We start from the raw sequence: 11,466 nt of genomic DNA, 5'->3' as shown, positions 1-11,466 counted from the left end.
ATGCGTTTGAAAAATCGCTGCGCAAATACTGTGTGAAAAAAAAAAAAATGAAACACCCACCATTTTAATCTGTAGGGCATTTGCTTTAAAAAAATATATAATGTTTGGGGGTTCAAAGTAATTTTTCTTGCAAAAAAAAAATATTTTTTTATGTAAACAATAAGTGTCAGAAAGGGCTTTGTCTTCAAGTGGTTAGAAGAGTGGGTGATGTGTGACATAAGCTTCTAAATGTTGTGCATAAAATGCCAGGACAGTTCAAAACCCCCCCAAATGACCCCATTTTGGAAAGTAGACACCCCAAGCTATTTGCTGAGAGTCATGTCGAGTCCATGGAATATTTTATATTGTGACACAAGTTGCGGGAAAGAGACAATTTTTTATTTTTTTTTGCGCAAAGTTGTCACTAAATGATATATTGCTCAAACATGCCATGGGAATATGTGAAATTACACCCCAAAATACATTCTGTTGCTTCTCCTGAGTACGGGGATACCACATGTGTGAGACTTTTTGGGAGCCTAGCCGCGTACGGGACCCCAAAAACCAAGCACCACCTTCAGGCTTTCTAAGGCCGTAAATTTTTGATTTCACTCTTCACTGCCTATCACAGTTTCGGAGGCCATGGAATGCCCAGGTGGCAAAAAACCCCCCCAAATGACCCCATTTTGGAAAGTAGACACCCCAAGCTATTTGCTGAGAGGTATAGTGAGTATTTTGCAGACCTCACTTTTTGTCACAAAGTTTTGAAAATTGAAAAAAGAAAGAAAAAATTTTTTTTCTCGTCTTTCTTTATTTTCAAAAACAAATGAGAGCTGCAAAATACTCACCATGCCTCTCAGCAAATAGCTTGGGGTGTCTACTTTCCAAAATGGGGTCATTTGGGGGGGTTTTGTGCCACCTGGGCATTCCATGGCCTCCGAAACTGTGATAGGCAGTGAGGAGTAAAATCAAAAATGTACGCCCTTAGAAATCCTGAAGGCAGTGATTGGTTTTCGGGGCCCCGTACGCGGCTAGGCTCCCAAAAAGTCCCACACATGTGGTATCCCCATACTCAGGAGAAGCAGCTGAATGTATTTTTGGGTGCAATTCCACATATGCCCATGGCCTGTGTGAGCAATATATCATTTAGTGACAACTTTTTGTAATTTTTTTTTTTTTTTTTTTGTCATTATTCAATCACTTGGGACAAAAGAAATGAATATTCAATGGGCTCAACATGCCTCTCAGCAAATTCCTTGGGGTGTCTACTTTCCAAAATGGGGTCATTTGTGGGGGTTTTGTACTGCCCTGCCATTTTAGCACCTCAAGAAACGACATAGGCAGTCATAAATTAAAGGCTGTGTAAATTCCAGAAAATGTACCCTAGTTTGTAGACGCTATAACTTTTGCGCAAACCAATAAATATACACTTATTGACATTTTTTTTACCAAAGACATGTGGCCGAATACATTTTGGCCTAAATGTATGACTAAAATTGAGTTTATTGGATTTTTTTTAGAACAAAAAGTAGAAAATATCATTTTTTTTCAAAATTTTCGGTCTTTTTCCGTGTATAGCGCAAAAAATAAAAACGGCAGAGGTGATCAAATACCATCAAAAGAAAGCTCTATTTGTGGGAAGAAAAGGACGCAAATTTCGTTTGGGTACAGCATTGCATGACCGCGCAATTAGCAGTTAAAGTGACGCAGTGCCGAATTGTAAAAAGTGCTCTGGTCAGGAAGGGGGTAAAACCTTCCGGGGCTGAAGTGGTTAACTAGTAATGGCGGCGATCAGCGATTTTTATTGTGACTGCGACATTATGGCGGACACATCGGAAAATTTTGACACATTTTTGGGACCATTAGCATTTATACAGCGATTAATGCTATAAAATTGCATTGATTCCTGTAAAAATGTCACTGGCAGTGAAGGGGTTAACCACTAGGGGGCGGGGAGGGTTAAGTGTGTCCTAGGGGAGTGATTGGAACTGTGGAGGGGGTGGGCTAGCAGTGACACGACACTGATCGCTGCTCCCGATGACAGGGAGCAGACGATCGGTGTCCTGTCACTAGGCAGAATGGGGAGATGCTGTTTACATCGGCATCTCCCCGTTCTTTAGCTCCGTGACACGATCGTGGGAATCCCAGCGGCGATCGAGTCCGCGTGTCCCGTGGGCACGGTCACGGAGCCCGCAGCAGGCGCGCGCGCCCACGGCGGGAAATTCAAAGTAACGTACCCGTACGTTACTTTGCCCGGCCGTGCCATTCTGCTGACGTATATATGCTGACAGCGGTTGGCAAGTGGTTAAAAAAACAAATTTTTTTCCTCAGTTTAGGCCGATATGTATTCTTCTACATATTTTTGGTAATAAAAATCGCAATAAGTGTATATTGATTGGTTTGCGCAAAAGTCATAACGTCTACAAAATAGGGGATAGATTTATAGCATTTTTATTATTATTTTTTTTACTAGTAATGGCGGCGATCTGCCATTTTTATCGGGACTGCGACATTATGGCGGACACATCGAACACTTTTGACACATTTTTGGGACCATTAGCATTTATACAGCGATCAGTGCTATAAAAATGCACTGATTACTGTAAAAATGTCACTGGCAGGGAAGGGGTTAACACTAGGGGGCGATCAAGGGGTTAACCTTGTTCCCTCTCTGTGTTCTAACTGTGGGGGGATGGGACTGTCTAGGGGAGATGACTGATCGCTATTCATACTTTGTATGAACACACGATCAGTCTCTTCTACCCTCAGAGAACCGGAATCTGTGTGTTTACACACAAAGATCCCGGCTCTCGGTGTGTCACGAGCGATCGCGGGAGCCCGGCGGTCATCGCGCCCGCCGGGCACTCGCATCGACTCCGGGGGCGAGCAGCAGGCGCGCACGCACCCCTAGTGGCCACAGGGCGAAGCAACGTAACATAACATCGTTTCGCCCAGCCGTGCCATTCTGCGGCAGTGAAACTGCGGCGGCTGGTCGGCAAGTTGTTAAAAAAGAAAAGAAATTTGAAACAAAAATGTTTGTTTGTTTTTTTTTTGTTTGTTACATACAGTCACCAGTCAGCGCCCCTGATCACCGCCACACCAGTTATGTGATGACGCTGTACTGCACTGCTGACCGTATGTGAAAAAAAAAGTGAAAAAAACGTGTTTTTTTTTTAACTTCTTAATTTTCCCAACAATTGTGAGAAATTACAACTTCAAAAACTCTCCATGCCTCGTACTAAATACCTTGGGCTGTCTACTTTCCAAAAAGGGGTCATTTGGGGGTATTTGTACATTTCAGGCCTCAAGAAATGAGATAAAAATGTCATATGGGTACAGTGTTACATGACGACGCATTTGTCATTCAAAGTGCGACAGCGCTGAAAGCTGAGAATTGGCAACTGGGCCGGAAGGGGGGGTGAAAGTGCCCGGTATTGAAGGGGTTAAAGAGAAACTATAGTTGTGTGTTTTTTGTTTTTCAAATCCTGTAGCCGTTAACTTTCATGAATTGGGTTCATACCAGTGCCTGGGGTCCTCCACTGTCTTTCCGCAGCCGGGTCTTTATAGCGCTGTGGGTCCCCCGGAGCCACAATATTGGATATGGGTGCCAGCTGTGCCGTCCTGAGGAACCACACGGCCAACTCCCCCACAATGCATGCACGCGTGGCGCTTTGCAAATGGTCGTTCAGCTTCCTAGGATGTCACAAGTCCTGGGAGGTTGCAGGAGGGGGTGCGGGGCAAAGGAACTCCTCCTTGCTTAGGCGGGATTGCAGAAGTGAGAGCAGGTATCGATTAAAAATCACTACTCAATCCCCCCCCCCCCCCTTCCCAAACTCCCCACCCCTGGCGGGAAGGAGCAGCAGGACTTCACTTTTTAATTTAACTTGGGAGGGGAAGAAGGGGACTGATGTTGGGTCCATGTTGAGAGTAGGAAATTCCCGTTCTCATTAAAGGATAAGTTCACCTTTCTGAACACGTTAACACCCGTATTTAGGGTGTATCATGTAACAAGTTCAGCAGCCCCCCCCCCCTCTTCCTGTGACAACGGGCAGGGGATCCTCTTCCGCACCCGCTGTCACATTTTGAAAATGGGAATTTGTAAATAAAAAAAGTACAAGCCTTGTCTGCCACTGCAGCAGACAGCACGCTCATAGCCCGTTGGCGCCCCCTCCAGCTTAGGCCCCGTTAGTGCTCCCTCCAGCTTAGGCCCCGTTGGCGCCCCCTCCAGCTTAGGCCCCGTTGGCGCCCCCTCCAGCTTAGGCCCCGTTGGCGCCCCCTCCAGCTTAGGCCCCGTTGGCGCCCCCTCCAGCTTAGGCCCCGTTGGCGCCCCCTCCAGCCTAGGCCCCGTTGGCGCCCCCTCCAGCTTAGGCCCCGTTGGCGCTCCCTCCAGCTTAGGCCCCGTTGGCGCTCCCTCCAGCTTAGGCCCCGTTGGCGCTCCCTCCAGCTTAGGCCCCGTTGGCGCTCCCTCCAGCTTAGGCCCCGTTGGCGCTCCCTCCAGCTTAGGCCCCGTTGGCGCTCCCTCCAGCTTAGGCCACGTTGGCGCTCCCTCCAGCTTAGGCCCCGTTGGCGCTCCCTCCAGCTTGAGCCCTCCCTCCAGCTTAGGCCCCGTTGGCGCCCCCCTCCAGCTTACATGCTAACAGCCTGTACAGCGGTATGGGCTGAAAGCTGGAGAGAGTGTGTGCAGAATCCTGAAATTGCACCCGTGATTTGGTGCAATACTTTGCAAGCTCCTGTTTAAAATAAAAAATGCAAAAATAGGTTTATTTTTTTTGGTAAAAGATGAACTTCTTCTCCTTCACTGTACACTGTTTTAGAGGACATGCCCAGGTGTTGCCACCTTCTGTGATGTGGTTAAATTCAGTACATTTTTGTTTGTTTTCCATATAGCTGAGAGGAGGCACAATTCGCGTTGACCACGTGTCAAATTACCGCCCGCCTAAAGATGGCGACGATATCGATGAAGTGACCAAAACACTCCGGGAAAAAGGCTGCGGTGCAGAAATGCCCCCTTCATCTTCAGAAGAAGAACCAGAGGAACCACAAAAGATGAAGAAACGTGAGTGCTTTCCCCGATCTCCCAGCTTGCATTTCATTCTTTTTCTTTACACAATTGTGCTGTTCCAACCTTGTGGTAATAGATTGGTGAAGGCCCCCCCCCCCCACCCCCAACTGTACAAAGCCAGCTCTATAAAGACATGGTTTGGTGTGGGGGGAACTTGAGTGCCCCGCATAGTTCTCTGACCTCAACCCTAATTTGATAAGCTAAAAGCGAGCCGGAGAAATCTCTACCTGACCTCACAAATGATCTTTGTGGCTGAATGGGCAGAAATTCCCACAGACACCCTCCAAAATCCTTCTCAGAAGAGTGGAGGATGTTATACCCTCAAAGGGGTGGTGGGCAACTCCATATTGACTTTGGAATAGGATGTCCCAACAATCTGTTATATGTTTGGGCATATAGTGTGTCCATTTGCTGACTGCCTAACTGGGAAAATACGTCATGACTTTAATGTTAAATACTACTGGGGTTATTGCTGCAGCTAGATGCCATAACCCCCCAGTATCATTCTTTTACCCTCGGGCGCCGGGCTTTCTAATAAAAGTGCTCCGTGCGACAGATTCGCTGCTGGGTCACTTTTTTAGAATAGAAGCAGTGGGAGGGGTGCTGAGTGCTGACCCCCGTCCTCGCCCAACCCCCCCCCTCCCCCCCCCCCCCCCCCCGTCCCCCATCCCATCCCATCCCATTCTGGTGGTTTTCGCGTTTACCTGGCGGATCAGGAAATCCAAAAAAAGACTGCTGGCGGTTGCTAGGCATAGAGTTGAGCGAAGGAAAGATGGCCTCTGCTCATCTTTATGCCCTAGGGCAGTGATGGCGAACCTTAGCACCCCAGATGTTTTGGAACTACATTTACCATGATGCTCCTGCCAAGGTTCGCCATCATTGCCCTAGGAGGACCAGAGCAACATGACGTCACTTCCAGTTCTGGCCAATGTAAACCAGGCCTCTTCCCTTTTTTTTTACCACCTCCCGTCCTAATTTGCCAGGAGGGTGTCCAAAGACGTCCTCCCGTGCTCAAGTGGCCTGCGTGCCCCCTGCAGGGCGCGCTCTGTGATCAGCGAGTCTGAGACTCGCCTGATCACAGATCGGAGTAAGGGGTTGATCCCGACCCCTTACCACGTGATCGGCTGTCTGCCAATGACAGCTGGTCATGTGATGTAAACAGAGCCGGCTGGTAGCGTGAGGAGAAAAAAAAAAAGCTGATCACCAGCGGCTGTGAGAAGGATCAGTCCCGATCATGGAGAGCCTCTGCAGAGGCTTCTGTGCCACCTACCAGTGCCCCCCAGCGCCACCCATCAGTGCCCACAGTGTCACCTATCAGTGCCCACAGTGCCACCTATAAAATGTCACCAATCAGTGCCTCATCACCAGTGCTGCACATCAGTGACACCCATCAGTGTCGCCCTATCAGTGCCCATCAGTGTCGCCTTATCTGTGCCCATCAGTGCAGCCTCATCCGCGAATATCAATGAAGGAGAAAAATTACCCGTTTGCTAAATTTTATAGCAAACTATGAAACGTGTTTTTTTTTTTTTAAAAATCTGTCTTTTTTTTTTTTGTTTGTTTAGCAAAAAATAAAAACCCAAGCTGTGATTAAATACCACAAAAAGAAAGTTCCATTTGTGTGAAAAAAATGATAAAAATTTCATTTGAGTACAGTGTAGCATGACTGCGCAATTGTCATTCAAAGTGTGACAGCGCTGAAAGCTAAAAATTGGTCTGGACAGGAGGGGGGGGGGGGGGGGTTAAGTACCCGGTAAGCAAGTGGTTAAGGGGACAGTGTAAAAATAAAACAAAAGTAATAAAATAAATTTACATTTTGTCCCCACGAGCTCACGTGCAGTAGTGAACACATACGTAGGTCACGCCCACATATGTAAACGGCGTTCACACCACACAAGCGGTATCGCTGCGAACGTCGAGAGCAATAATTCTAGCACCAGACCTCCGGTGTATCTCCCAACTTGTAACCTGTAAAGGCGTTTAAAACGTCGCCTATGGAGATTTTTAAGTACCGTAGTTTGTCGCCATTCCACGAGCGTGCGCAATTTTAAAGCGCGACATGTTTGGTACCTATTTATCTAACATCATCTTTCATATTATACAATAAAATTTGGGTGTATATTGTGTTTTGGGTTTTGTTGTTTAAATTCATTTAACCCCTTATGGACCGCCGCACGCCGATATACGTCCTATGTTTGAAGAGGAATATCATTGTTATGGCAGCAGCTAGCTGCCATATCCCCGGTATCCTCTTCTTCGGCCGGCGGTCCGCTATCCGATAAGAGTGGTCTCGCAGATTCGCCGCAAGATCACTTTTATCGGCGGGGGGAATAACATTGCAGGGCGGAAGCGATGTCAAAACGTTACTTCCGCCCATAGCTCTTAAAGGGCCATATATATATATAATATACCGTATTTATCGACGTATAACACGCACTTTTTTCCCCTTAAAATCAGGGGAAAATCGTGGGTGCGTGTTATACGCCGATCCCCGCTAATTGTGATCTATCAGAGCGATCGCCGCGATCGCAGCCGACATTCACATAGCGTGCAGTTTTAAATATGGCGCCGCAGAGCTGAACGAGCGCCGCCGAAATCACAGTGACTGGGCGGAGCCGAGATACACATAGCCGACTGTACTCGGCTCTTTCCGGCGCCGCTCACAGTCACGCCCAGTCCCGCCATTGGACCTGTGTTATGTCCATCATAGGGCAGGACTGGGCGGGACTGTGAGCGGCGCCGGAAACAGCCGAGTACACTCGACTATGTGTATCTCGGCGGCGCTCGTTCAGCTCCGCTGAGTCCCTCCGAACTCCGTGGCGCCATATTTAAAACTACATGCTATGTGTATGTTGGCGGCGATCTGTCCAAGCGTGGACACTGGGGGCAAGGCTGCACTGACCACTGGGGGCAAGGCTGCACTGACCACTGGGGGCAAGGCTGCACTGACCACTGGGGGCAAGGCTGCACTGACCACTGGGGGCAAGGCTGCACTGACAAGGCTGCAATGGACACTGGGGCAAGGCTGCGCTGGGGCAAGGCTGCGCTGGGGCAAGGCTGCACTGGGACAAGGCTGCACTGACAAGGCTGCACTGGGGCAAAGCTGCACTGACAAGGCTGCAATGGACACTGGGGCAAGGCTGCACTGACAAGGCTGCAATGGACACTGGGGCAAGGCTGCACTGACAAGGCTGCACTGGGGCAAAGCTGCACTGACAAGGCTGCACTGACACTGAAAAGGCTGCAGATGGACACGATAAGGCTGCATTGATGGGCATTTTAATGTAAGTTCTTTTCCTTAAAATTCCCTCCTAAACTTGGGGTGCGTGTTATACGCCGGCGCGTGTTATACGCCGATAAATACGGTGTGTATATATGTGTGTGTAGAAAAAAAATGTATAATGTTTGGGGGTTCTAAGTAAATTTTCTAGCAAAAAGAAAAATGTTTTTAACTTGTAAACAACAAATCTCAAAAAGAGGCTCGGTCTTTAAGTGGTTAAAAAAAATTTCCAAAGAAATTGCGTTTGAAAAACCACTGCGCAAATACCATGTGACATAAAAAAATTGCAATGATCACCATTTTAATTGTTACTTGTAAACAAAAAGTGCCAGAAAAAGCCCCGGTATTCAGGTGGTTAAACTAATAACGTGAATTTCATCTCATAACAGATAAAAGGAAAAAACGAAAAAAGGACAGCCGCGAGCGTTCCAGCGAAAGAAGCGCGAGAATTACTGAGACAATTAAGCAAGAACGTGTGGATCCAGGGTATGAGGAATACAACACCAAACAGTCCAGGCAGGACAGAGATCAGAGGAGGGATCCAGAAAGCGATAGTACTTCTGCTAAACCAGCAGCCTATGACAAGAAGTGTAAGGTAGAAGAAAAACCTCACACATCGGAGAGCAAACACGGGACTATGAGGAAAAACGGTCAAAGGAATTTAAAAGAAAAAGATGATTGTGGCGAATGTGCGTGTGGCTCAGAACGCAGTTTGCAAGGACTTTTAAGATCTGCGATTTGAGATCGAAGGCAACAAGGTCTAAAAAAATTGTTCTGGAAAAGTAGCTCCTTTGTTTTGTATATATAAAAAGAAGTTGTTGGACCATTTTTCTGTTTTTTAATAAAAAGTTTTTTATCTAAACGGTTTAAAGTAAATACTGCAAAATGATTGCGTTTTCAAGGGTTTGTATAGTGAATTGGCACGTAAAGCTGAAAAATCTGACCATAAGCAAATGCCAGTAGCCAGTAAGGTGGTTGACAGCAAATTGCAAACCCCATAGCATTATTATACCAGCATATAACGTAAAAGAAGCAATGGTGTAGACCAGGGATGTCAAACTTAATTTCATTGCAGTCTGCATCAGCATTATGGTTGCTCTCAAAGGGCCAGTAGTATCTAGGGTACGCTACGTACAGAGCGCAGGGTTCAAGGAATGCATTGAGTACAGGGTTCAAGATTGTGCTACATGCACAGTTCAGGAGTGCGCTATGTATAGAATGCAGGGTTTAGGGGTGTGCTGAGTGCAGGGTACAGGGTTGCATTACATACAGAGTTTAGGGGTGTGCAGGGGTGATACATACAGAGTGTAGGGTTTGGGAGTGTGCAGGGGTGCATTACATATAGAGTGTAGGGTTTGGGAGTGTGCAGAGTGCAGGGGTGCATTACATACAGAGTGTAGGGTTTGGGGGTGTGCTATGTGCAGGGTTTATGGGTGTGCAGAGTGCAGGGTTTAGGGGTGTGCTACATGCAAAGTGCAGGGTTTATGGGTGTTCTACGTGCAGGGTTTAGGGGTGTGCAACCCCAACCCCCTACCTCCAGTTTCTGCCGGAGAGGAGGGTAAGACAACAAATTGCAAACCCATAACATTAGTATACCAGCATATAACTGGAAAGAAATAAAGGTGTAGACCAAGGGTGTCAAAATACATTTCATCACAGACCGCATCAGCAGTATGGTTGCCCTCAAAGAGCCAGTTGTATCTGGGGTGCGCTAAGTACAAAGTTCAGGGGTGTACTATGTACAGAGTGCAGGTTTTAGGGGTGAGCTACATACAGAGTGCAGGGCTTAGGGGTGTACTAAGTACAGGGTTCTGGAGTGCATTACATGCAGAGTTCAGGGGTGTGCTGCATACAGAGTTCATTGGTCATGGGGTACGTTATGTATAGAGTGCAGGGTTTAGGGGTGTGCTACGTAGAGAGTACAGGGTGTACAGGTTTATTACCTACAGAGTCAGAGTTCAGGGGTGTGTTGCATACAGAGTGCAGGGTTTAGGTGTGTGCTATGCACAGTTTGCAACCCCAACCCCCTCCTCCACCTTCTGTGTTTACAAGTTGCAAAAGGTGAGAACCGGAGGTGGCGGAATGGAGTTCCGCCACTTTCTGGCTGCAAAACTGGATGTGAGGGCCACATGACAAGGCTTGGTGGGTCGGATTTGGCCCGCAGGCCTTGTGTTTGACAAATGTTTCAGACTTATCGGCCGCTCAGAAAATGGGAAAGGGTTTATTTTGGGTGGTATGAGTATGCAGTGTTTGGGTCCTAAAAAGCCTCCTCCTGCCCGTGATGGGTTGTGGATAGATGGGAGAACCGGTGGTCAAGCAAACAGCCTATGGAGAGGATAAAAGATGTAGAGGAGAAAAAAGAGGGAGTCAAAGGAAAGGGAAAGGTTAGGGTTGCGATGGGATGGATCCAGGCCACCTCGTTCCCTTGCACATGGGGGAAAATTAGGGTGGTCAAATGTCCTAGAACAGAGGTCTCCAAACTTTCTAAACAAAGGGCCAGCTTACTGTCCTTCAGACTTTAGGGGTGCCGGATTGTGGCCATCAAGATTAGAAAACGTCCCAGCATCAGTGGGAGTAAACCATGCCTCATCTTTGGTGTCAGTGACAGGCATTATGCTCAATTGTTTGTGTCATTGGGAGGAATAGTGCCACGTGATTGGTGTGATGGAAATGAATAGTGCCCCATCATTGGTGTCACAGGGAGGAATACTGCCCCATCATTGGGAGGAATTGTGCCCCTCTGTTGGTTAGTCAATGAAATAATACCCCAAGGGCCAGATAAAAGCAAGCAAAGGGCCACAGCTTTGACACCACTGTCATAAAATCCATTAAATGGGTACCAAGGAGTCCAGATATGTTTAATTGTACATGATGATCTTAGCTTATTTCTTATACAGTAAAAGCCAGGACCATGTTTCTATTGTAAGACTGGAGGACCACCACACTTTGGCAAGAACCTGCTTGGGTGCAGTAAACAAAAAAGTTAAAAGTCGAGATTGTTCATAGTGGTTTCAAGCTCCAAAGAGCTTTTTTCGGGATACCTTTGCCCAAAAGTGTGTAGACCAGTTGGTAAACTTTGGTTCAATATCTCTTCATTTTGGAGGTATTACCACCATATGAGTGCCAGGAGCCCGACATCCCCTAA

This window comes from Aquarana catesbeiana, linkage group LG09 (genome assembly GCF_042186555.1).
Source record: "Aquarana catesbeiana isolate 2022-GZ linkage group LG09, ASM4218655v1, whole genome shotgun sequence".
Taxonomy (NCBI): domain Eukaryota; kingdom Metazoa; phylum Chordata; class Amphibia; order Anura; family Ranidae; genus Aquarana; species Aquarana catesbeiana.
Note: the sequence above shows the minus strand (reverse complement) of the source record.